This window comes from Lemur catta, chromosome 8, assembly GCF_020740605.2.
Source record: "Lemur catta isolate mLemCat1 chromosome 8, mLemCat1.pri, whole genome shotgun sequence".
NCBI lineage: Eukaryota > Metazoa > Chordata > Mammalia > Primates > Lemuridae > Lemur > Lemur catta.
The window spans coordinates 100720561-100748189 of record NC_059135.1 but is presented as its reverse complement, the minus strand read 5'-3'; the positions used below and the strand labels follow the sequence as shown (position 1 = coordinate 100748189).

The 27629-nt window shown below is 54.2% G+C and overlaps 1 long non-coding RNA gene across 1 annotated transcript; it reads right to left on the bottom strand.

Moving 5' to 3' along the window:
• Positions 1-4835: 4835 nt before the first annotated feature.
• On the bottom strand, positions 4836-7129 carry LOC123643481. Its single transcript, XR_006736805.1, has 2 exons — positions 6972-7129; positions 4836-6268 (listed from the first exon to the last, which is right to left on the bottom strand). It is a non-coding gene; the product is annotated as an uncharacterized LOC123643481 (long non-coding RNA).
• Between the last annotated feature and the right edge of the window lie 20500 nt (positions 7130-27629).

Sequence of the window (27629 nt, the reverse complement as noted above, 5' to 3'; positions counted from 1 at the left end):
ATGGAGGTTTTTGGTTTTTCTTTTGTTGTTAATCTCCAATTTTGCTGTGCTGGATCAAAGCACCAACCTGTACAATTTGTATTAGGGAAAATGTCCTTTAATTTTTTCTTGTTTTGTTTCACAATGAATGAGCATTTTTTGTAAGTGTCCCATAGGCACTGGAAAAGAACTCAGCTTCTCAGCCCGAAGGGTACAGAGCTTGACGTGTAAACTATTAAGTCATCCGCTGATTACGTCACCAGCAGTGCCCACGTCCCTGGCTTGTCAGGCCCACAGAAAGCTGTGCCGTGGCTTTTCAGTCTTACTGTGCTTCTTTCGAGTTTTCCTTACGTTCATGGGTGCAGTTGTAGGGGATTGATATCAACCTAGGGCCCAATGTTACTCTTAATGCTGCTGTTTAGGGCAAAGAAATACAACTGGCAGATGTCCCTGAGCAAAGGAGAAGTCACACACTCAGGGACAGTGGCAGGAGTCCCTGTGTGCCCTCGAGCCAGGCCCCCTGCCCAAGAAAGGGGACACCCTAGCCTGGGGCCTGCTGCTCATGGGACATCCTTAGGCTGTCCGGTGTTCTGACTCTGTGGCATGGGCAGCATGTTAGGAAGGTTCCAGATTGCAGTGCTTTGGACAACCCACCTGCAGACACTGCTTGGGAAGTTGTACAGAAATATGACACTAAGTTAACGGATTTGAAATTATACTACCAGCCCACGCCTAAAACCATACCCATCCTCCCTCCAAGTCTGCCGCTTTATAGCATTAACCCCTGTGTCCCTTAGAAGCATAACTATGGTCAAAGAGGAAGTTTCCAGTATGAGAACCTTCGATTTTTCTTACATTTATGTTATTCAAAGCCCAAGTAAATGACTCAGGCTCCAGGCAACGTCCACTGATTCCTCCAGTGTAAGATAAGAAAACAAAAAAGCACATGTGTACTTCCTCCTACATACCCCTCTCCTTTCTTCCCGTTTTTATTGACATTTGGAATTTTAGAGTCAGTTTCTTACTATTTTTATTATTGGTACAATCTTTTAAACACATGCATCATTAATAAAAACAGGAAAACACAAATTAAGAGCATAATGGAGCACTTCTGCACACCCAGAAGCTGGGGGCGGGCTGCGGTTGGTGCATGGAGAGCAGAGCCCACCCCAGGCCAAGGGGGCACGGGGGCCAGGAAGAGGCCGGCAGGAGGACGTGAGAGGGCAGAGGCCACACGCAGGGCCTCTGACAGGGGGCAGCACTGATCTGCCCGCTGCTCCACAGCCTTTCCCGGTTACTGCCATTGGCCCCGCAGCACCCTGTTGGATCTGCCCGGCAGAGGCCCCTGCGGGAGCCTGGAGACGGGAGGCCCTAGGTGGTCAGAGCCAGGCTGCATGTCCTCCAGCTCTCTCCCTGCCAGGCCACGGTGGTCAGGGCCGTACCCTCTACCTGCAGCCGTAGCCTCTGTGTGCAGCTCCCCCCTGCACCCAGCGCTTTCCTGGGTTCTGGCTCAGCCCCTCCCGTACCCCCTGGGGCCTTGGTGGGTGGCAGCCCCCGCTGCTGCTGTCTCACCAGGCCCAGGGGTCCCTTCACCTGCCCCACTGTCCTCAGCAGTCCCTCCACCATCCCTCCTCCACTGCCCGGGCTGAGTGTGCCCATTTCCTGCCAGAACCCTCTCTGGTACATCCCTTGCATGCCAGGCTGTCTCAGACAAGGCTCCTTTATTTGCAGAGGAGAGAAGTATTCCCAAGCCACCTTAAGACACTGTGTCAGGGACCTTACGACACCCTCAGTCTTGACGATTTGCTAGCAGGACTCGCGGGACTGAGAAGAGGCTGCCGTACTCACAGTGAGAGGGTGCAGAGCACCCAGCAGAGGGAAGGGGCACGACAGTCAAGGGCAAGAGATACCAGGGAAGCTTCCAGGAGCCCCTTCAGTAAAGTGGGACACGTTTTCTTGGTTCAGGGACATGCTTTATTCTCCAGCAATCACGTATGACAACCTTTGTAGTGTTCCCGACAGGCAAGCTCACCAGAGCCTCGGTGCGCAGGGTTTTATTGGGGGGCAGTCATGGAACCACACAGCCCTCCATGGCTGCCCTCAGCTCCTCAGACTCCAGACTACGCCCCCCAAGCAAAAATAGGTATTCACCACAAATCACATTGTCAGGCTGGACTTACCCGGTCAAACTGGGACAGCATGCCCCACGGCCCGGCATACAAAAGCACTTATCAAGCAAAATATTCTAAGATGTCAAAGGTGATCTTCCAGGGGTGGGACAAGGGCCAGTTTTTTTATTTGAAAGGTACAGGGTTTGAGCAGCCCAGGGCTCCTGCGTTAACCCTTTCCTGCCCAGCCACAAAGCAGATGCACTTCACAGGGCTCAGCCAGGGCCGACGGCTGGGCCTCCAGAGAAGCAGAACGGGGAGCAGAGAAGGCATCAGCCACGGGGGGTCCCTCCTCCCTCACACAGGGCCACCGGTATCTCTTTCCTATTTCTTCCTGTCTTGCCTTCCCTTCTCCCCTCTGCTCCCTCCCCTCCCCTCCCCTTCTCTCTCTGTCTGCCTCTCTCTTCCTCCCTCCCTCCTTCCCCTTCCTCCCCCTAAATACCAGCATCCTCCCCCTCTCATGGGCACTTGGGCCCAAGAGGACTTCCCCAGGCCACCTGCCCTGCATGTTCTCTCGGTTCAGGTACAATTGCAGTTGTCTGAGGCAAAAAGAAAAACAAACTCGTTTTCTGTACACACAATTCTGACAGTAAGTGTGTAGAGGTTTTTCCCCACACCAGCAAATTTTACAGTCCTCTGTGGACACCAGCTGGGTGTCCTACAATTTACCTCAGTTCTGACACTAACTGCCCAGAGTTGGCACAGACCCCACAGGCTCGTCCCGCAAGACTGCCCCCAGCTCCAGATGCCAACTGCAAGTCCCAGGTTGTCATCTGTGCTTCGGATCAACGAGAAATAAATCAGGGGTTCCCAGATCCCCCTCCTCATGTTCAATAATTTGCTAGAATAGCTCACAGAACTCAGGAAAATATTTTACTTACTGTCTATTATATGACTTACTTACCAGTTTATTATAAAAGATACAACTCAGGAAGAGCCAGGTGGGAACAAGGCACAGGGCAGGCACGGCGGTCCCTTCTCTCCAGGTGTGCCACCGGCCCAGGAGGGGTTTCACAGAGGCTCGTTCCGTGGACACGACTGATGAAACCACTGGCCGTGGGACCAAACTGAGTCACCCTCCCGCCTCCCACACAGTGGGGCTGCGGCTGAAGGTTCCCACCCTCTAACCTCGTGGTTGGTTCCTCTGCCAACCAGCCCCATCCTGCAAGAGTCACTTCATTAGCATAAAGTCAAGGATGGTGGAAAGGGGCTTGTCATGCATAATAAAATATGCTCCTCTCAGCCCTACCCCTCGGGGAATTCCAAGGGTTGGGAGCCCTGTGCCAGGAGCCAGGCACATAGACAAAGTGCACATTTCTTATTACACTGCAGTATCACAGAGGCCCGATGGCAAATGGCCGGGACAGAGAGCTGAGTGCACCAGCTTGAGTGAGGTGCTCACACCCAGTCCAACCAGCCGCAGGCAGAGCAGCGAGGGCAGAGAAAGGCCGTGTGGGCTGAGGAGACTCCCCAAAGCGTGTCCGCCCCACAGGTACGGATGCTCAGTGCTGGCAATGACAGATGAGACCCAGGAGCTCACAGGGCAGCGGGCAGGAGGTGCCTGCACTGCCCGTTCCAGCCAGAGGAGCCACCGCTCGGCATCCTGGCACTGCGGAAGACCTGAAACAGGCTACAGCGATGTGACCTCACTGCCCTGAAGGACACTTTGGCCTGATGCTACTCCTAAGTCCCTGGGGGGCATAACTGGCCCCAGGAAAGGGGACAGGCAAATTTGAGCAGGACCCAGAAGGTGCAGAAAGGGACAGGGATCTGGACCCATTGGCTTTGTGTCCTGCATTATTGGGACCCTTTGATGGACTGAGGGTCACACAAGGAAGGACACCAAGGAACTCCAAAAGCGTCCTTGGCGTGGGGAAGGGGGAGGCTGGCCATGCTGAGGCCCTGTGAGGAGGCTGGGCTGCCTGAGTAGGCAGGGCCGGGTGCAGACAGGAGGTGCACACTGCCCTGTGGTGCAGGAGTGGCAGCGTGACAGTGTGTGCAAAGGGGGACAGGCTGGACAAGCAGCCACCGGGCTGCGCAGGACCAGTGCTCAGCAGTGACACCAAGTGGCAGGGCCAGGCAGCATGAGGTGACCTTGGAAATGGGATCAACTCCTGGAGTTGAGTATGACCCAGGACAGCGGAGGGGAAGGGAGGCCTCACGCAGAGAGAAGCAGGGAACAACAGCGACAGCACATCTGCATGCAGCAGGAGAAGCAGGCCTGGTCACCCAGACACCCGCACAGGGCACACTGCGTCCTTGCTCCCTCGGGTTCTCCACGTCCAACCCTGTCTCCGGAAGCATCCTGGCAACCCTCATGAGGTGCCAAGGCTGGGATTGAAGTAAAGGTTATTGCTTCCAAGGAAATGTGCTGGAACTTCTCAGCATGGCCTTCCCAGACTCAGCAGAGAGGGAGCTGTGTGGGGGCGAGAGGCCCTTCCTGCCACTGCCATTGGAAGCAGGGCCAGCTCCAACCCAGTGACAACGAGTCACAGATGGTACCTCCAGAGCACATTCCAATGCCACAGTCCCAGGGCTCCCAGAGGCTTCTCTGATACCGGACCAGGCCCCCAGCACCCGTGTCTATGGCACCATCCACCACCCTCCCCCGGGCCAGGCATTTAGCCCCCTGAGCTGCTGTTTATCCAACAGTAAAATGGAAAGAATAATGTCAATCTCACCAGGGTGTTATTTAGATTTATTTATTAATGCTGGCAATATACTCAGAGCCCTCAAGATTAAAGCAATAGATCACCAGGAAATATTATGGCATCCTGTTGCCATAGAGATGGCTCCGTGCTTTTGGCCCCTCCCTGGAGCCCCACGGAACATCAGGCTGGAGGGTCTGGGGAGCAGAGCTGCACCGACCAGGGCACTAACAGCACCAATAATTAAATTACACACAGAGGAAGCCCATGAAATATGTATGGGACAGAAATGGATTTGATTCATTTAGGCAAATGGGCATGTTTTCCCATTAGAAATGGCTCCCCGGAGCCTGTGGCCGGCTCTCGGCAGCCCTCGTTTCTTCAGACGAAGCAGGGGATTGGGGCATTCTGGAGGCAACCAAAGCCAGGCGGGGTGGGGCAGAGATCCAAACCGGGACAGCACAGCCTCCATCCCAGGCCAGAACCAGGCCGGGCCCTCACTGCAGCAGGCCCCAGGCCCAGCCCGCACCCACCGCCCAGCAGCAGCCGCCCTTCTGGGCAGCCGTGTGTGCCTGAGTGGCCCTGCCACAGCACAGGCCTTGGGGACAGGCCCAGCCTCCCTTCCTGCCCCACACGCCCGGCCCGTCCAGGAGAGGGCTGGGCCTCCGCCTCGGCTCTCTGACCCCAGACACAGATGGCACTGTCCCAGCCAGGGGCCTGAGGGAAGTCTCACGCCTGAGGCGTGTGCCCCTCCACACCAAGAGTCCCTCCAGGGCAGAGACGGAGCCTCACCCATTGGAGGCCTGAGCCTCCTGCCCAGCCGGCAGCGGGTGGCGCCAGCTGTCTGGAGCCACAGCCCAGCCTCCCTCCCCCGAGGCTCAGGGTCACAGCCCTCCCACTGAGGCTCGGCCTGTGTCCTGCTCTCCTGGCCCTGGGGGGGTGGATGAGCAGAAACACCCGCGCCCTCGCTCTGCAGAATCCCTGTCAGGGAGGCCCTTCTGCCTCGGGCCAGGCGCTGCTCCAGGCACGGGAAAGACGCCGGGAATAAGAGACGTCAAACCCCGGCCCCACACGCTGGTGCTGCGACGTCCGTGTGCGCTGTGGTGAGCACTCGGAGAGGACACTGCAGGGCAGGGGCCGGTGGCTGGGAGCTGACGGCACGTGCCAAGGCCCTGAGGCACAGCCGGCCCAAAGCGCCCACCTAAGTGGAGGGCACCTGGCTGAGCTCTCGGTGCCCAGGTGGGGCCTGGTACGAGCCAGGCACCTTACGGTTGCCACATCCCTCAGCCCTCTGCCGAGGATTAGCACCGTTTTGTCGTTGGGGAACCCGAGCGCAGAGATCTTATGCACTAGCATGTGCGACTCGATCCCGGTATGCCCGGCTCCAGCGCCCACCTCTGTCTATGTGCCCCGGCCGTAACGCTGGAGCCCGCGTCGCCCTGGCCTCCGCAGGCCTCGGTGTCCACGTTCCTCCTGAGAAACAAATGAATGAATGAATGAATGAACAGACGCCGAGCCGCACCTCGGTGTGGAGGCCTCCTAAGCCCCGCTGGCAGGGCAGGCAGTCTGCCTGGGCACCTGCACCACTCACCAGGGCCGTCGATGGCTGAGCCGTGTCTTCTGAAGCCGCCCAGCTGCCGGGCAGCCTCTGGCCAAGCGTAAGGGAAGCAGAACATGACCCCAGTCAGGGTCCCTTTGCCCAGCGCCAGGCCCAGGGGAGGCGTCTTGGGTTGACCAGCAGGGGCTGCACCCAACCCTGTCTCCAAAGGTGACCTGACACACCTGGCCTGGCAGCCCCTGACGGGACCCCTGGGCCTGCCCCTGCCTTTCTCTGGAAGCTCCCACCTCTTGCCTTCACCCTGAGGGTCCCAGCCACACAGGGGGCCCTGCATGGAGCGGCATGGCCAGGTGCCTGGCCCAGTGGCCCTCTGCCTAGAAGGTTCTGCACGGCCCCTCCTACTTCTGAGGCTCAATTCTCATGCCGGCCTCCCGACCCCAGGATCCGTCAGGCCCTGGGGCTTCCTCCACCAACACCCCACCCACAGTGGGGGGCCCCTCATGGCCTCAGTGCTCAACGGGACCTGGTCCGGACCCCAGACAGCACGCCCTGCCGCCCTCTGCCTCTAGAAGGCCCCCGCTGGCCCTCCACAAAGCATCTGGGGAGGGAACAAGCCACCTCTGCACATCCCAGCGGCGTGTCCGAGCTCCGAGTGCTGTAAATCCATCTCCCTGACACTGGCGGGCGTGGGCGCTGTCAGCGGTGGGGAGAGCCATTATGAATGATTCCACTTGAGCCCATCTTCAATAGGAGGAAATCGATAGGCTCTTCCCGGCATGTCACTCCCCTCCCGTGACCTCAGTGCTTGGCTGGCTGCTCTCCACGGCCACACTCCCTCCTCCTTCCTTCCCAGAAGGGGCGGCCCTTGCTCAGAACGGCCCAGAGCCTTGGGGATATCGGCCTTCTCTTCCGGGAAAACGCCTGTGGCACCCACGTGGGTCCCTGGGCGGAAGGACCGGATCCGCGAGGACAGTCTGTGGTGGAGATCGTGCCTGCCTTGTGCAAGGCACCAGCCACCTTTCACACACGTCTGCAAAACTCATGGGGCACCAGGACATCAGCCCCAGGGTCTGCCCTAGGGCCTCCACCCGCCCAGCGAGGGAACCGAGCCTCAGAGGTCACCCCCAGATGCACAGCTCACAGGTGGCGACATCCGCGTGCCAAGGGGGGTCCCAGGGCCGCACCTCCTGGGTCCAAACCCCAGCTCCATCCCCCACAAGCCGCTTAACCTTACACGCCTCCATGTCCACACCTTTGAAACGGCTGATACCACCTGGATCCGGCACCGCGAGGCTGTCCAGAATGGTGGTCCGGCCAGGACCACTCCCTGAGCGAGGCCTGTGATCTTCAGAGAAGGCGACATCCTTTGTCCAAAGGTGGCCGCCCCAGCCCTGCGGGGAAGCCCGCAGCCTCAATGCCAGCCGGGCGCACGCCCTCGCGGCCTCAGGCTGAGACTGAAAGAGAGTTCAGAGAAAATTCTCTGTACTGACCTTCCCTCACCCCGCAGTCGGCCATTCATTTTTCTAGTCTGCTTTGGAAGCGTTCCCACAGATCCGCTCCCAGGAGGCAGCACGGGCCAGCAGAGAGGCCAGCTCTGCAGGCAGAGACCTGGACCCTGCTGTGCCACCACCTGGCTGTGGGACCCCAGACTATGTCCTCGCCTCTCCAGGCCTCAGATCCTCCTGTACAGTGAAAGGGCTGGACTACACGGACCACCAGGCCCCCCTGGGCAAGACGCGGTCCCTGCAAGGCCTGGCGCCGGTTTGCCTGCCCGGCCACAGCCAAGAGCCTGCACCCCAGGGACTCGAAATCAAAGAGCCAGCACGCCGCTGCTCACACCGACTCCCGCGGGAAGGCCGGGACTCCCTGCGTGCTCCCTCGTGCCAGGACTCAGGCTGGAGAGTGGGGACCATCGTCTGGAAGTTGCTGGGCACTGGGAGAGGCATCCGAAGGGCCTCACGGCAGAGATTCAGTGCCCAGCGTGGAGGTCACGCCCATTGCTAACAGATCAGCCAGACGCAGTCACTCCGCCCAGCCACAAGCTAACCAGGACGTGCAGGCTGGGCCCGGAGCAGACGGCAACACCGCCGGGCAGAGGGGCGGCTTCTGCCGCACAGACCCCACACGACTCTGGGACACAGTGATCCCCAGGCGTGCCCTGCATCTGAGCAACCTTGTGCATGGGCACGCTCCGTGAGAAGACAGAGCAGAAACACAGCCATGCTGGCCAGCACCTGGGGCCCCAGGCACCCCAGAAATGCAGTGGTGTGGTGGGGGGAGGTGCAGGAGGAGGGGTGGCAAGAATTAGGACTAGGGAGTCACTGCTGGTCATGTGGCTTCATTCTCACGTGCTGGGCCCTGCCAGGAGCCAGACTCCCAGTGCCCCCGGATACAGGAGCGAAGTCTCTGCCGAGTTACAATGGCCACCCCCCGGGCCGCAGGTACTGCAGCATCCAGCAATGCCAGCCTCAGTGAAAAACAGATGTCTGCCCAAGGCCTCAGACGCTGTCCATTCGGCCATTCTCCACTTGTTTAATGACCTAGGCTCAGACAAGAGCAGCCCACCGGCCCTGCCCTCAGACAGCCACTGGGCGATGGCTGGCACCCAGCCCGGGTGCACCTGCCCTGCACCATCCTGCGTCTCCCTGGCCTCTTGGTGTCAGGCCTCGGAGCTGCTGCTGCCGCACCGGCAGGCATGGCGTCCCCCGCAGTGTTCTAGGGAGGGCATGGCGTCCCCCGCAGTGTCCTAGGGAGGGCATGGCGTCCCCCGCAGTGTCCTAGGGAGGGCACCGGCAGCCCCCTTGGGCAGCAGCAGGTTACAAGTCTCATGACACGGTGGGACCACAGGAGCCCACAAAACTCTCCACTTGCCCCTTGCTGCTGGCAGATCGCCCGGAAAGGACGAGACCAGCAGCCACAGAGCTCGCTCCCCCCAGGGAAAATCCTCCTCCAGACTCACAGCCGTGGGTTTGCCCCCAGGTCTAAGCCCTGAGCTTCTTCCTGTGCGTCTCCAGGCCCACCCTGCCACCCCCCGCCCACCCATGCTCCCAGGATAACTTCTGTTTTCTACAAAGCAAAATTGCAAGGATAAGGCATGCTGCCGTAGCCTGCCTTGTGTACTTGAGGTTCACGGCAAGCATCATGTCTTGTTAATTCACACGCTGCATCACCTTTGCTCTAGTAAGTACCCACAGGTGCCCTGCGGGTGGTTCAGGGAGTGAATAGGAAAGAAAAAAATAAATAACTCATAAACTCACTGTTCCCAATTGGTATATGTAATTCCTTCCAGCCTTTTTTCTGTGCATTACTGCTGTCCATTCACAAAGCAAAATGGCAAGGATAGGGATGCTTTTGTAGCCTGCCTTCTGTACTTAAGACTGGTTCCATGGTGAGCATTTTATCAAGTTAATTCATACGCTTCATAAACCTTGTAATGGCAGTGATGGCATTCATTCTAATCGCTCCATCATTTAGCTGGCCATTCCCCTAAAGTGGGCATTAAGTAGTTGCCAATTTGGGGCCACATAAATAAAGTCTCAGGGCCTCTGGGCAGGAAGGGCGGTCAGCATCACTAAGCGCACTGCAGGGCGGAGGCTCACACGGGCCTGCTCACCTGGACCTGCCCCTCTGTAGAGGAGAGCCAGGAACCGCCCCTCTGCAGGTTCCTCCTCGCTCCCTGGAGCAAAATGCCCCAAAGAGGTCCCCACCTCCCCTCCGCAGCCTCAGCTCTCCCAGGGGCCCCTCTCCCCTCTGCACGAACTGACTGTCCCTGAAAGGTGCTTGCTGACGAGTTGGATGCTGCTTGGGGGACACCTGAGACAGTGACTGGGGAGGAGGAGGAAGAAAGGGGCCCAGGAAAACCAGAGGGCACAAGGCCAATGATATCGAGTAGCTGCTCTGCCCAGGCCCCGCCGGGCGGCTCTCAAACATCCCCCGTCACAGGGAGCCCCTCCAGACTGTGCACCCAGCACACCCGGGCACAGAGAGAGGGGCGAGGAAAGTCCAGGAGAATTCAGGAGAGAGGAAGAGAGATCACGCGTGCAGAGGCTGCAGAGGGCAGGGAGAGTGCGGGGAGCACAGCAAGAGAGACCAAGCGCCTGGCCGTGGGGCACGGTGCCCAGCGCGTGACGGCCAACCAGACCACTTCGCCAGACTGGAGCACCCCCCAGGGGGGCAGCAGCGGCTCCCAGAGGCTCCCTGGCCCGACCTGCCCTTCCTGGGCAGCCCTCGTCCACCCCGGCCCCCAGGGACCCTCTGCAGGCCACTCGCCCAGCGCTCCCTGGCAGTCGGCCGAGGCGGTGGCTGGTCTGCCCGGCACCCTGGCTTCCCCGCTCACTCCCGAGTGACGTCAGGATCGGTCCCTAAAGTCCATCCTGGCCAGTCGACTCTTAGAGTCTGCTTCCTGGCAGCCAGAGTGCTACCATCACCCGTGGGTCCCCGCCCGGCCTCTGCCCCCACCCCGCCTCAGCTGCCCGCTTCCTCCTCAGGGCTTCCCCAGCGACTCCGCCCACGACTGCCAGGGAGACGACCTCCTCACCAGCTCACCCCTCCCTGCCCACTCACGCTGCCCCGCAGCCCGGGCCCTCTGCCCGCACCAGCTGTGCCCTCCCAGGCTGCCAGGGCCTGCTCGGTGCTGCAGGAGTTTGCCCCTGAGGGCCCCACCCCTGCCTCCGCCTCGCCCATGGCTGGAGGGGCAGGACCACTTCCTGTGGGTTGCGAGGAGGAAGGGCCGCTGTGCACAGTCACGTGGAGCCTGCAGGAGCCACCGACGGTTGCTAGCGGAGCTTTGACTTAGAGCGTGTAGGGCTGTCCTAGCCTGGGGATTTCTCATCCATGAGACGCACAAGTACGGGGACCAAGGACCTGGCTACAGTGTCACTTCTGGCTGTCCCCACTGTGGTACCCCCCAGTGTGAATGAAGCCACTAAGAGCAGAGACACCATCAAGGAAGCAGGCCCTGGGGAGGTGGGGGGAGCCGGCTGGGGGTGCTGTGAGCAGCCCACCTTGCTGAGGCCACCATGGTGAGTGGACGGGCATCTGAGCGTGTGCACCAGCGGCTGCCCCACACATGGGCTGGGACGGGCATGAGGGCACCAGGCATCCTAGTCAGCTCGGGTGCCATGCAAAGTACCACACACTGGGCAGCTCTGCTATCCCACAGCTCTGGGGCTGCCAGTCCAGAATCCAGGTGCCAGCGGGTCTGGCTGCCTCTGAGGGCCGTGAGGGAAGGGCCTGCCCCGGGCCTCTCCCTGGCCTGAGTGGATGTCTCTGTCCTCGTTGCCTCATCTCATACAGACTCCAGTCGTGGTGGATTAGGGCCACCCAAATGACCTCATCTTACCTCGATTACCTCTGTAAGGACCCTGTGTCCAAAGAAGGTCACATGCTGAGGTCCTGGGGGTTAGGACTTCAGCAGGAGTTAGTGCTGGGCACAATTCATCCGCCAGCACCACATGCCGGTGGACTCGTGCTGCCTCATGCAGGAGGCTGGGCCTGGGGAGGCAGACGCCTGCTGGAGGCGTCTGTGTGGCTGGCCACCAGTGCAGGTGCCAGCCACTCCTTGCTGCCACCCAGGAGGCGACGGCAGGGAGGAGTCGGGGCTCTGAGCCCCGCCGAGGGCCAAAGCCCTGTTTGCAGTCATTAGCTCCCTCACCACCCCCAGCACCCGGGGCTCCACAGCAATGCACTGAGTTTTGAGCCAAGGCTCACTTTAGTTACCAGCAATGCTGCTAGCAGGGGAAATAAGTCCTCATCATTAGCACTGAATCCAGATGAATGAGCCTGCGTCTCACTGGCATTCCGGCTGCTGCTTTTTTTTTTTTTTTTTGGTCACAGTTTGCTGACATGGTTCTTTCTAATTTGAAGCAACCTAAAAGAAACCTTTTACCAAACATGACACATTACCATTTGGGAAATTTAAAGGAAATTATAATTCTGCTTATCTATTACTGTTTTACAAACTGTCCTGAGATCTAGTGGCTTAAAACACCATTTGAATGCACATCACTGTCTGGGGCAGAGGGCGGGGTGGTCAGAGCTGGGGCAGGGCTTAGCTGGGCGATTCTTCTGCTCTGTAGGATGTTGGCAGGTCGCTCTGTGGGGCTCAGCCTGCAGCTGGTCTGGGGGTCCAGTCTAGCTTGTGTGGACCCCCACATGAGGGACCTGTCCCTGTGATCCCTAGGTCTCTCCACAGGGCAGTTGGGGCTCTGACATGGCAGCTCAGGCCACCAGGAGCCAGTGGTCCTGACAGAGATGCCGGAAGCCCAGGCCCAAGCCTGCCAGGGGAAAGGCTCAGTCCCCGTCACTGTGGGGAGAGCATTTTGGAGAGGAGCGGAGGGAATTGCTAGCCTAGAATAATTGTGTTCTGGTTAGCAGATGGGCAGATGTCCTGCCCGAAAAGGTGTTCAGCTTACAGAGTGACCCGACTCTGAGGAGATGTAGCACACGTGCACACCGATGCATGTGTGCACCCTCTCTTGCACACATGCACCTACACACTGCACACGCCCACATTCCCACACCTAATACACACAAAATGACAGCACAGCACAAAACTATGGACCCCTGCAGCACAGAGTCAGGGAGAACACAGAAGAGGAGCCAGCTCCTCAAGGACTGTTAGTGAAAACCTACCGTGGCCAGGCCCGAGCAAGCTTCTGGGCAGCAGCAAAGGGGCAAGAGATGGAGCCGGAGCCATAGATGGGAGCGGGTGGAGCTAATCCAGACGCCCCCATCTGCCTCCTCGGGATTTGGCCTCACGGTACATGGACTCGAAGCCACCAGCACCGGGGCACACGCTGACACCCATAGGACATTCGGCTGGCAAAGGGTCCTATTTAGCCCCACAGAGGTCTTTTGTTTGGTTGGTTTTTAATTAGTTATCAACATTTAAAACTCAGAAAATACCACATAAAATGTAGGCTTCTGACTTCTCTTGAAAAACAGACCGGCCAAGGATCACGCATGGCACTGACCCGAGTGCTGGGCCCACCTGGCCCCACACCAGCCGGCCTCGGCCCTCAGGTGCCTGCTGGCGACCACCATGTCATCCCGTGCCCGGCCTTGGCAGCCATGCACCTGAACCCCTCACTTCCTGCTGAAGAGTGGGCGCCGGGGGAGGCCCTGTCCAAGGCCACACCCGAGCCCCACAGGCTGCTCAGCTCACACCTCCCCCAGCAAGGCCAGTTCGGTGCCCACCCAGTGCAACTCCCCGCTCCACGCTCCCTCCTCAGAGTCTCACACAGCTTCGGGCCCCGGTGGATGCCTTGCAAAGTCCCAGGGACTCAACCACGGGGACTTACAACCAGGTTCTCCACACTCATGAACTGGGCAGTCCAAGGCAAGGGTGGATGCCGGTCTGCCCGGGGCTGGGCTGATGCCAGGCCACCCCCTCCTCAGCGGCCCAGGGGCCCATCTTGCCCCACCAGCTGGGACTCCAACCTCCTATCCCCACCCCTCACAGCCCTCCCTGGCAGGACACCCCCCACCCTGCTCACACAGGCCTCACCTGTGGCCGGACTGCAGTCCAAATGAGAGGAGGATCCAAGCCCCACCTCCTACATGACTACAGAGATTTCCAAACCCCCACTCAGAACCAGTGACTTAGGGCAATGGCACCAAAATGAGACAACATAGGCCATGATCTGACACTTAGTAGGTGCTTAGGAGATGACAGTTGCTGGCATTATTACCATCAAAGAAAATCTCACATCCTCTCCACGCTAAATTTGGCTGACAGTGCATAGTGGAAGAGATTCGTTAGTTCCACCATATGTCCTAATTGGAACTGTAGCCGGAATCACTGCCACTTGCCAGAAGCCAGGGGGGAAAAAAGGGTTTCTCTTGACTTGCTACAGACGGGCACCGTTACCAGGCACATGGCTTCCCTGTGGCTCCGGGATCTCTCGCACTGGTCTCCATCTCTGCTAGCACCCCACGGCCTGGGACTCCATGGGTTGTCCTTGAAACCCGGCAGAAACAATGCATTAACGGTGACATTTCAGATGCAGCAACGTGGTACACGGGAAATTCATAGAGCGAGTATTTGTGGCGCAGCTGCCGCGTGTGCGAGAGCTGGGCACACGGGACACCTGCCCCGGGCAGCTGGGGCGGAGCGAGGGCTGGCCACACCGTGCACACACAGCGGCTCCGTGTCAGGGGACCAGTGTGACGGACTGCTGGGCTCCTGCATCGGGGAGATGCTGGAACAGCCCCGAAGCGGAGATGTCAGCCAGCCACAGAGTATGCGGTGCCCGCCACGGTGCTGCAGCAGACTGTGCCTCCACCTCCTCGGAGCTGGGAGCCAGGTGCTCCCTGGGCTGCGTTCAGGAATGACAGGGCTGCGTGTGCCCGGATGCTGAAGAAGCAGACCAACAATATCCGAGTCATTTACACACGCGGTGTTTGGTATGAGGGCCACTGACACAGAGGAGAGATGGCCCAGGGCACTGCTTTAGGTCTTCCCGCCTCACCCACCTCTTGCCCCACTCCCTGTGTGGTCTCTGAGCGGCTGCATACAGCCCCTGCCCTCCCCCTGCCACCTGAGCTCTCCTAGCGACATCCCTGGAGAGTGCCAGGCATCCACACACACGTGCAGCCCAGGGAGCAGCGGGTCAGCACCACATGGCAACCCTTCACCAGCAGCACATGGGAACCAGTGGGCAATGCCTCCCCTTCCCTCCTTGCCCTGCCTGCAGGGTAGCCCTGAGGCCCGGCCAGGCTGCTCAGGGGCTGCAGCCCAGCAGGCCGCCCTCTGTGGGCTCTCCCTCCTGCCCGCTTCACTCCTGCCTTCCCTCCTACTCCCTAGCCTTGCACCCCGAGGGAGGCATCCTCGGCACAGAGGCACCACCCAGCATTGCCCCTCCAGGAAGCACATGGCAGGCGTGAGTCACAGGTCAGCATCACTAGCAGGGCCTTCAAGGTCACTTTGTTCGACTCCAGCCTCTCCTTCCACATTGCAGATAAAAGAAGGAGGCTCTAGGGGAGGAATAAATATCTTTTCTTGACCCATGGCCAGGTTCATGGCTGAGGCCCCTGTAACAAAAGACAGACCAGCAAGAGAAAAGCACACAAGTCCGTTTATATAAATGCAGACACACCATCAGACAACGTGGCTGTGATCCAATGCCAATAACCCTGGGAGCTTAGCAAGCCTTGTTTATATTCTTCTCTGTGTCCCTGTGTCTCCAGAGATGGGCACTTTCCTTTCCTCTATGTATAAAGAGAGTATCTCTCAAATGAGGATTTTTTGATTGTCTTGTGGGGAGAGAAGTGGGAAGGAAGTCAGAGAGAACTTCCCGCTTCTGCTGTTTCCTAAATGCCAAGGCACCACATTTTGGGGAGGTGTATCCTGAACCCCATTAAAGCCCAGAGTTGAAAAGGCCACACAATTGACAGCAGAGCAAGGACTAGGTCACACTTGTCAACCCTCAGTCAATCCTCAGTGCCCCTCACCCTGCTGTCTCTTTTCCTGATACCCTGTACATGTGTTTGTGACAATGCCCAAGGAAGACAGTCCAGGAACAAGGTGATGGCATTTAGTGGACACATTTCAGGACCCGTTTTCCCTGCTTCTCCCCATTGAGTTCACCACGGACCCTAGCAATGGTGCAACAGAACAGCTACCCAAGGAGGTTGCTGAAAAAGGCAAGAAGAAAGCAAGCTGCGTCGGCACTCCAGGCCTCCAGGACTTCAGGACGGAGGAGCAGCATGGCGGCAGGGGGGTCTTGCATCCCAGCCCCCGCCCCCAACAGAAGGCCACCAGGCTCAGCACTTCCCAGCCCCAACCTGGCAACAGAAGGCAGCTCAGGTGGGCTCCTACCTCCCCTAGATTCACTGGGAATCCCACACACACAACCCCACAGCAGGCAAGGCTGACGCCACCAGCAAGTGTTCGACTGGAAGACCCATCAGAATATGTAGCAGGGGAAATGCTCTCCGTCCCCACTGAGCCTGAGACCCCCTTTACACATGAGAGATGCCAGGGCAGGGGCCAGGCAGAGCCAGCACGGGAGGCTTCCGTAGGCAGCCTAGTCCAGAATGGCTTTTTGTTCTCCGCTACCCAGGAAGGGAAGGTAGGGAAGCCATCTAGCTGCAGCAAGTGGCCCAGGAAAGGGAAGCCCTTTTGTCCCCGTGGGTCCAAGACTCACCTCTCCCACCCAGAGATACCTGGACATCCAGGGGGCACCAGTAGAGTGGTGGTGTCCCTGCCCTCTCCACCAAGGAATGCTGGGTAGTTTGACCCAGTGAAGCTCTCTCCGCCCCGCGGGCAGCACCAGTGTGACCAGTGGCAGCCCTGGCAGACCACGGTGAGAGCACAGTGCTTTGAAGTCACACTGGAACCACCATAGTGGGCTGCATGTACACCTGGACAGGGTGACGGCCCGCTGGAAAAAGATGGACATAGGACCCAGAGTCTCCTAACGCAATAGACAAAACGGCCATGATACAACTTTTTAAAAATCATCTATCATTTCAAGAACCAAGAAAACCACAACTGGAGTGAGAGGAGACAACACCAACACTGAGATGAATCAGATGTTGGAATTATCTGACAAGGATTTAAAAGCAGATATCATAAAAATGCTCTCATAATCAATTACAAATTCTCTTGTAACAAATTAAAAAACATAAAATCTCAGCCCCCAAAATATTAATTATAAAAAGAAACAAATGGAAATCACAGCACTGAGAAATGTAATAAATATAATAACATTTAATGTAATAACAAATAAAAATGTTTCTGGATGAGTTTAATAGTCACGTGGAGATTATAGGGAATGGAATCAGGTATATATCAACATATGAGGCAAAACAGTAGAATTTATCCCATCGGAACAACAGAGAAAAAAAAGATATTTTTAAAAAATAAACAAAATTTCAGAAACCTGTAGGAAAATAACAGAAGATCTAACATTTACATCAGTGAAGTACCAGAGGGGGAGGAGAAAGAGTGGGGCCAAAAGACCATTCGGCTGAAAACTTCCCAAATTGGGCAACAGACACAAATCTACAGATCCAAGAAACTGAACAAAAACCAAATAGTATAAACCCAAAGAATAGCACACCCAGACAGTGATATTTAGTATGGGGAAGATAAAAGGACTTAAATAAAAGTGAGGTTTTTACACTATACTCAAAATGGTAAAATGTTGACTCCAGTAGACTATTGTTATAAGTCACATATGTAAAGCTGAGTGTGGTGGCTGAAAGTGCTCTAATCCCAGCACTTTGGAAGGCTAGGCGGGAGGATCGCTTGAGGCCAGGTGTGCCTTTCCAGCGTACCTCTAAACCTGGTCTCTACCTCGGTCCAATCCCATACGCCTATCGCTTTGCAGACTGCTCCACAGAACACTGGAACCCAACATGTCTGTATTAGGTACTTAGCCTGCCATTAGGGTCATGGGCAGCCTTGGCAACATAGCAAGACCCTGTCTTTACAAATAATTATTAAAAAATTAGCCAGGTGTGGTGGCACGTCCCTGTAGTCCCAACTGCTCAGGAGGCTGAGGCAGGAGGATCCCTTGAGCCCAGGAGTTTGAGGCTGCTGTGAGCTACAGTAGTGCCACTGCACTCCTGCTGGGTGATCCAGTGAGACCCTATATCTAAAAAAACAAAAAGTCACATATGTATATTGTAATTCTAGAGTAAGCACTAATAAAAACTATACAAAGAGATACATTCCAAAAAAAAAAGCTCCATAAATAAGTTAAGATTAAATCCTAAAATATGTTCGGTAACCAGCCCAAAGGCAAGAAAAGAGAAACAGAAGAGCTAGAACTCCTCTGTTCTAGCAAACAGAAATTGAAAACAAAGCATTAAATATCAAACTTAAGTGCTAACATAACAATATTACTTTCAATGTAAATGGTCTAAATACTCCAACCAAAATATGGAGATTGCAACAGTGGATTTTTCAAATAATCAATTATATGCTGCTTATAAGAAACTCTCCTCAAATTCAATAACTTATATATGTTGAGAGTAAAAGCAGGAACAAAGACATACTATGTAATCATTAATTTTAAAAAAGTAGTGGGTCTATCAATAACAGATAAAATGCATTTCAGAGAAGAATGTCTGGAGACAAAGAAGGATATTACATAATGAAAAAGTGACCAAACTACCAGGAAGGCATAAAGATCTTAAACAAGTACACACCATACAACAGAGCCTCAAAATACATAAAGCAAAAACTGATACAGCTAAAAGGAAAAATACATAAGGCCACAACTATAGTGGGAGACTTAGCACCCCCCTTTCAGCCACTGACAGAACTACTGGACAGAAAATCAGCAAGGATATAGAAGGATTGTGAATGATGAAATCAACCAACAAGATCGAATTGGCATATGTAGAACACTCTACCCAAAAATAGTAGAATACGCATATTTTTAGCAGCCATGAAACATTCACCAAGACAAGCCATATCCTGGTCCATGAAACAAACCTCAGCAAGTTTAAAAGAATTGAAACCATACAGAATGTGCTCTCAGACCATAATGGAATCAAACTAGAGACCAATAACCAAAACATGAGAAAATCTTTACACACATAGAAATCAAACAACACACTTCTAAATACATGGGTCAAAGAGGAAGTCTCAAAGGCAATTTTAACACATTAACTGCCATGTGAGCTGTATTTAGCTCACACTAGTTTTGAGCCCGGGGCCTTGTGAAGCATATGTAACTCACACGTCTCTTTACCTTGGGAGCCATGTGAACTATCTTTCAAGTTGCATATAACTCACGCACAGAAAACAATAAAAAATAACAAATTTTTCATTAAATTAGAAAGGATCGTTTTATTTTAGAAGTTTTTATTCTATTTTCATAATAAAACACCGTGGCCCCATGGAAAAAAAATTTCTATTGTGGCAGTCGATGTGTTAAAAATACATGGATCATAATGAAAATGAAAACACAACATTTGTGTGATGCAGCTAAAGCAGTGCTGAGAAGGAAATTTATAGCATAATTTAAATTTGTGTCTATTATTTATATTTGAAATCAGTAGCCTAATCAATAAACTCAAATATATAACCTACGTTCCTTCCCTCAAGAAACGAGCAAGATAAGAGCAAAACAAACTCAAAGCAAATACAGGGAAGGAAATAAAGACAAAAGCAAAAAATCAGTGAAATTGAAAATAGAAAAACACTATGGAAAATTAATAAAAGGAAAAAATGGATTCTTTAAATAAATGAAATTAATAAACCTCTAGAAAGACTGACAAAAATAAAAAGAGAAAAGACACAAATTGCCAATATCTGTACAGATCCTACAGTCATAAAAAAGACAATAAACGAGTACTATGAACAACTTTATACTCGTAAATTTGACAATAGAAGAAATAGACCAATTCACTGAAAACAATAAAATACCAAAATTCACCAAGACAAAACAGACAATCTGAATAGCCCATCAAACAAATGAAATTCATCCTTTAAAAGTTTCCCCCAAAAATATTCAGGACCAGATGGTTTCACTGGGGAATGTTATCAAACATTTAAAGAAGAATTAACATCAATGTTACAAATCTATTCTAGAAAATAAAAATGAAAGAGGGAACTCATTTCACGTGGCCAGAATTATCCTGATACCAAAACCAAAGAGAAAACCTGCAATCCAGTATCTCTCATGGATTTAGATGCAAAAACTCTAAACTAAAAAGAAACCCTACAATGTATAAAAAGTATTATACACCATGACAAAGTGGAGTTTATTGCAGGAATGCAAGAATGATTCAACATTTGAAAGTTGATCTGTGTAATCCACCATATCCGCAACTGAACAAAAGAACAAAAGAAGAACAATCGTATGACCATATCAACTGAGGCATAATAAGCATTTGACAAAATCCCGATACCCATTTATAACTTTTAAAAATCTCTCAAAAAATTAGGAACAGAGGGGAATTTACCTCAACTTGTTAAAGAATATGTAGAAAAAACATTATAGCTAACATTATACTTAATGGTGAAAAACCAGATGTTTTTACCATAAGATCAGGAAAAAGGCAAGGATATTCACTCTCATCACTCTTAATCAATGTAGTACTAGAAGTTCTAGCCACTACAATAAGGCAAGAAAAAGAAATAAAAGGCATAAGGATCAGAAAGAAACAAAAACATCTATATTTAAAAATGACATAATTATCTACATAGAAAATCTCAAAGAATCTATGCATACACACACAGACACACACACACACACACACACACACACACACACACACACACACACACACGGAACCTCCTAGAATTAACAAGTGAGTTCAGCAAGGTCACAGGATGCAAGATTAACCTACAACAATCAATCCTATTTCCATATACTAATGACTAAGTACAGAAACCAAAATTTATAATACAATACCATTTACAATTACTCCAAAGAAAATCAAACACTTAGGTCTTACAATTAGCAAAATATGCACAGAATCTACATGCTGAAAATGACAAAATACTGATGAAAGAAATCAAAAAAGAAATAAATGAAGAGATATTTTGTTTTCCTGGTTTGAAAGACTTAAAATAGTAAAGATGCCAATTCTCCCTCAAATTGATTGATAGATTTAATGCAATTCCTACAAAAATCTCAGCAATGTTTTATGCAGATGTAGATAAACTTACTCTAAAACGTATATAGAAAGTCCCGGGAACCAGAATAGTAAACATCTGGAGATAAGAAAAGGTGAAATGGGAGTGAACGTCACTGTTACTCAGGCGACAGTGATCAGGGCGCAGCAGCACTATGGAGGAAGAGACTCAGATGCACAGAACAGAACAGAGAACCCAGAAATAGACCCACACAAATATGCCCAAGTGACTCCTGACAAAAGTGCAAAATCTGTTCAATGGAAGGGTGGCCTTTCCAAAAAAACAAAAAATGGATACACGAACCTACAAGTCATAAAGTTGTACAAAACTCACAGGCGTGCAAGCACGCACACACAGTATTATCTTGTCAATGGAAAAGAAGCCAAACTCTGTAAAATAATTTAAAGAGGTTTATTCTGAGCCAAATTTGAGGACCAAGGCCCAGAGTGGCCCAAGAAGCCTTGAGCAAGTGGACTGACCGTGGCTGGGTTATAGTTTGGTTTTACACATTTCAGGGAGACAGGGGTTACAGGTGAAGTCATAACTCAATACGTGGAAGGCGCACATTGGTTTGGCCCAGAAAGGCAGGACATTTCGAAGTGGAGGCTTACAAATCACAGGTGGGTTTAAGGATTCTTTAGCTGACCATTGGCTAAGAGAGTAAGGCTCTGTCTAAAAGACCAGGAGTCAGTGGAAAGAAATGCTTAAGGGAAGGGTCTTCTATCTTTCATGTGATGCTCTACCAGAATCAGGTTGGGAAGTAAACCACATTATATTGGGTTAACAAATCCTGTTCAGTGAGATTTTATCATTTGTAGGTGTGACTCACCAGGCCCCCTTAGAAAGGAATTTGGGCAGAAGAAGACCAGAGTTTACTCCTCAATATAAATGAGCCAAAGATTGCCACTGTGAGTCAGACCCTATGTTGTTTATTTCTTCACTGCAGGCTGAGACCTGGTAGCTCAAAAGCTCACTGGTGCCAAACTCAAATTTTACACATCCTGTTCTTTAAAATAAAGCCCCCACACAGCAAATTTTTAGCCATTCAGAAACTGCCTGCTGTGCAGACCCGGAAAACCTCACAACCAGTTGTTCCCTAGTGATAAGACAAGGCCCCAAGCTGCTCTCTGACCCAGAGACTCTGCAGGACACCACGTAGATACTGAGCTCCACCCCCACCCCTCTCCTTCTCCCCTGCAAAGGAGAGACCCACCCATCGCCTCTGCACAGACATCTGCCAGGATGGGCTTCTACATGCAACCCTGTCCCAGCGCTGCCCAGTAAAGCTCGTTGGTGTTACCAACTCTTGTGGTCATAAATTTTCCTTGATCTGCCCCAAATCCTTCAAACCCCTCGCGCACACACGCACATGCACACACACGAATGCAAGTACACTGGGAAATCTGAATGAAATCACTGGGTCATATCAACGTCAAGAAGCAGTGGCTTTATCACACTAGAGCTTTGCAAAAACGCTGCCACTGGGGGAAACCAGGCAAAGGCTACAATGGTCATTATTATTTCTTAAAAATTCACATGAATTTACAGTTGTCGCAATTAAAAAATTTCCGGCTACTTGCCCAACCCCCTCCCACGACAAGAAGTGACAGGACGATCAGGCCCTTCTCCAGCTGCTGAGACCCGACTCGCCTGCACAGAGCAGTCCTCCAGGACAGCTGGCAGTGGGCTGCATGCATTCCCACGCACGCATGCACACAGTACACTCATGCATGAGCACACGACATGAGCACAAGCGCACATCCTGCACACACACACGCGCGCGCGCGCGCGCGCACACACACACACACACACACGCAACTTGCCAGGCCCGACACAGAAGCCCCCCACCCTGCCCTCCTGCTGGGGAAGCGGGAGCTCGGAGCCCTCAGCCCTGCTCCAGGCTCTCCTCCAGCTCTGGCATGTCGGCGAGCAGTGGCCACTCGCCCCAGCAGCCGCACCTGTAGCATGGGGTGGTCCCGGCCTGTGGGGCTTTTCCTCTAAGGCTCAGAGATAGTGTCTATAATGTGGGTCTCAGCATCCCCATCGAAAAAATGAGCAACTTGGGGCCAAAAAATATTATTATTCTTGCTAATAAAACACCACAGCACATGCATGCAAGAGATTAGCCCTAAAGTAGAGCCCATCAAGGCCCAAGGGAGGTGGATGGGGGTGTCAGAGTCCCTGGCCTGGCAGTGTGTCCTTCAGAGAGTGTCCCCTCCCTCCATGCAGCTGGGAGAAGCTGGTGGGTGCCAGACGGGGTGATCATAACCCCTTGGATGCACACTCTTACCCACGCACAAGCACACCCTCAGCCCAGACAGAGCTCAACCCCAGACCTGGAGTCTGTTAAACAAATACTGCTTCAGTCTGTCAAAGCCCCATCCCACCTTCCACAGCGCGCGGAAGGCCCTGTGCTGCAGCTCCAGGCGAGGCTGGGTGGGGTCGGTGTGGCTGGCTGGGTGGTCCCGCCTCTGCGCAGCCTGTCCTCCACCCGTCCCCACTCGGTGCCATGCTGGAGACCCTCCGCCGGGCCTGTCGGGAGACCACCAACCCACCGCCCAGACCAACAGCTGGACTTGTGTGCCAAGAGCCTGGTCAGCAGTGGGAGTTGGGACAGGAGACCGCACAAAGAAATCCCGGGAAGGAAAGCTTCCCAGAATCCCAGACCCCTGAACACAGCAGCCGTGGCAAGCGGGTGGGAGAGGTGACCAAGATGTCTCCCGAAAAGCCATGACAGAGAAAGTCATCTTTCCACAGTTGAGTCCATTAACACTGAAGGACTCCTCCTCCCAAGCAGTCGCCACACAGGCTCTGTGCCCAGCACAGGAAGGCCAGTGGGCCCAGACCCACGGGGTTGGAGGTGGGGAACTGATCCTGGAAGTCCCCGAATGCCAGAACCGGAAGCCCAGGCAGCCCCTGGGGTATCGTCCGCAAGCACTGGGCTAGGGTTTGTGCCAAAATTCTCAAGCCCCCTTCTTGGGCCACTAAGATTCCTGCCCCTCTAGCCAGTCGCCCACCTCATGCAGCTCCCTGGCCTCTTTTAGAGCGAATTTTGTAAGAACTGGTGCAAAAGCAGAGTGGGGTCAGAAAAACAAACCCCGCATGACCCCGCCGCGTTGAGGGGCCTAATACGGTCAAATTCATAGACTGAACGAGTGGCAGCCAGGGCTGGGAAGGGACGTGGGGAGGATTCCACAGGCGTGGAGCGTCAGCAGGCGGGCGAGTGCGTTCCAGAGACGGCAGAGCATCACTGCACCGAAAGGCAACACCAGTATCGTCCGCCTAAAAACTCGTGAAGAGGGTAGGTCTCATGTTAAGTGCTCTTACCACAGTATAATTTAAAAGAAATAAATGTAAAGAAAAGCGAGAAAGAAAACAGAGAAGTGTGGGGCCTGTGCCCCTGCACCCCTGGCAAAGACAGGAGGCCTGGCCAGAGACAGGGTGGAGAGCCACCTTATCTATATGCTAATTAGCCCTGCAAAATTACAGGCTTAATTAAGCTTCGCCCTCCCTCCATTTTATCTGCCCTGGACACTGAGGCCCGGGGCTGAAATCGCAACCTCTGATCAAATTAGCTGTCCCCCAGCCGCTCCTCTCCCAGGCCGCCGAGCCAGCTCCCAGAGTCAACCGTGCTGCTTTCCCAAGGCACAAGGGATTTAAGAAGCGATTAGGAATCACACCCAGGAGCAACCACCCCCGACCTTTCTGCTATCAGCTTCCTCATGCAAAGGGGGTGTTTTATCGCTGATAGGTGGCAAACGCACACCAGGCCTGTCCTCCCTGCCGCTGCAGGACTTATCAGTTAGCAGGTGGATGTCGGATGTCTAGTCAGGAGCTCTCTCTTCCCCTCCTCCACCCAACACCCCAAGGCTTAATACTGTCACAGGGACAATGGCTTCCTTCATGTTTCTGCCCTGCCACGTGGCCCCAGGCAAGTGATTTAAATTCTCTGAGCCTCGGGTTCCTTATTTATGAAACGGGGATGTGGCCTCCACCGGGCAGAGTGAGAGCAAGACGTGCTGTGGGTGCAGCGTGGCCCTGCGTAGCAGCATCGGGAATGCCCGTCTCCTGCCTTCCCCGTCTTCCCCCCCAGCACCCCAGTCCGCAGTCCCTGCTGCTCCACCGTCATAGTCCAGCTCAAAGCCGCAGCCCTCACCCAAAAAGCCACCCTGGTAACTCCGCGTGGACACAGCAGCCCTGAAACCCCAGGGAGAGGGGCCTCTGGGCGCCGGGTCCCTCGGCCTTGCTTCTCCAAAGGGCAGCGCCACGCAGAGGAGGTGCCAGGGAACGCGCCTGGATAAGAGCACTGAGAGGGCTCGGAGGTCACTGACTGCAGGCTCAGGAGTACTTAGTAGATGACAGGAGAGCCACTGGGCCCCCGTCTGGTGTCCTTGACAGCAGTAGCTGCTCAGTCACCGCCCCTCCCCTGCCAGGCAAGGCTGGCCTCACAGGCCTCACCAGGGCCCTAGCAGCCGCCACCAAGCAGCCGCCTCAGCAGACCTGTCAATCCAATTTAGCCATGTGCAAGAGGCGCCCCAGGGAGAGGCAGTGAGCTGTCCCAGCCAGGCCATGACAGCTCTCCGGATACTGTCTCCACGCACCGGACTGAGTGTGTCCGTGTTGGCCTCCGGTCCCTGGATAGAGCAGTCTCGAAGGGCCCAGATAAGCCCTTCCCCCACACAGGAGCTGGCTCAGGGTGCGTGGGGGCCGGAATTCCCACGTGACCCCCAAGAGTGCCACCTCCCGAGTGTACGTGTCCTGCGCCATCTGGGAACTGGGAACATGATGGGTTTCACTTCCAGGGCTAGGTTGTGTCATGTGGTACTGGGGGACTGTCCTCAAATGTCCCGCAGTTGAAGCCACCCCTTCAAGCCTTGCACCTCTAACGTCAACCGTGACCCGAGACCTGCCGTCCCGACAGACTGTAAGAGCCCGTGGGCAGGAGCATCCTGCTCAGTGCCCACCCCCGTCAGCAGCCCAGTGCCAGGCACATGGGAGGCAGCAGGAACCCGTGCGGATTGTAAATGGCTGGGGGGCCAGCAAGCCCAGCACGACGGCACACAGGAAACAAGGGGGCAGTAAAGCTCTGAGCGGCACAGCCAGGGTGCGAGTGGGGTGGCCAGGCTCTCCCTGGGGGCCGTGCGTGGCCCAGACCCAGATTGATCAGGGTCATCTGCCCTCTCTCACAACGCACCACTAACATGGCATCAGTGGATTTTTAAAACATATATATAATAAAAACCCACAAGGTTCCAGGAGGGTGGGACCAGAGGCAGTGGCACACGCAAGACTGCAGCACATCTGGGATCTAGAAAATCAATGGAGAGCAGCAACTGACCAGGGAGCCCAGCCAGTGCCCGTGGGAGGGGCAGAGGCAACGCCGAGGGCAAGTGACCCCGCCCCAAACCACCCTCCAGGCCCGGGAGAGGGGAGCCCAGCGCTCACCCAGGGGCCAGCAGGAAGAGTGGGCCACAAAATGTGTTATCCCCGCCCATACAATTTGGGGAGAGCGACTATCAGTAATTTCACCAGGACAACAGATGCAGCCCAGGCTGGCCTGGGGGTGCAAACCCCGATATGGCAAAAGTCAGTGTCTGAGTCCATTTTGTGTTGCTGTGACAGAATGCCGCAGACTGGGTCATTTATAAAGGACAGAGATTTATTTCTCACAGCTCTGAAAGCTGGGAAGTCCAAGATCAAGGTCCTACCTTCTGACAAAGGTCTTCCTGTCGTGTCATCCCAGAGCAGAAGGCAAGAGGGAAAGAGAGAGAGACAGAGAGAGAGAGAGAGTGAGAACACACACACACACACTCACACGAGGGGGTGAATTCACGTCTGTAACAAACCTGCTCTTGAAATAAGAGTGACAGGTATCGGCGGGTCCCAACGAGGGCAGAGCCCTCATGACCTCCTCCCCTCCTAAGGGTCCCACCTCTCAACACGGTGGCATCAAGGATCATGTTTTCAACACATGAACTGTGGGGACACATTCAAACCTCAGCATTTGGTGATGACGGCAGGTGCTCAGGGCCCCTCACTCCCAACTGGGTCTGCACTCAAAAGGGTAGAACCACAGCCCCTGGGCCACGCCCGGCTCCTAGCCCAGAGAGGACATACCAGGGTGGTTGTGCAGAAGAGAGACCCCCAGGCCGGATGCTTGCGAGTCCCCAAAGACGTTGTTCATGGCATCGCAAAGCCCCACCCACACCCAAGAGCTCCCCACTCGTTTTTATTGCTTGTTTTTAAATATGAATTGGCAGCCAACGGCCACCAAACATTTGAGGAAACCTCCAACATAGAAAAAAAGAAACCCAAGCAATCAGGGGAAAGAGGGAGGTAAAAAATAGACACAGAACAAGAAGAGAGTTCTGTAAAACAGTAACACATGCACAAAAAGCTCTTGGAAATTAAAATTATAATGGCTGAGGTAAGTAGAACAAAAAGTGTGGAAAATAGAAAAGACAAGAAGCTCACGAGTCTCTGGGAAAGACCTGCCTGAGCAGCGTGCCGCGAGGTGCCGGACGCGGGCGGGACCCGGGGAGGCGCCGCTGAACGTCCGTCGCCTGCCGAGTTTCCAGCCAGCGAGGCCCCTGCGTAGCCAGCGCCATGGAAGGGGAACGACCCACACAGGCGACCGTCACTGCGACATTTCAGAAGGTGAAAAACAGCCAGCCACT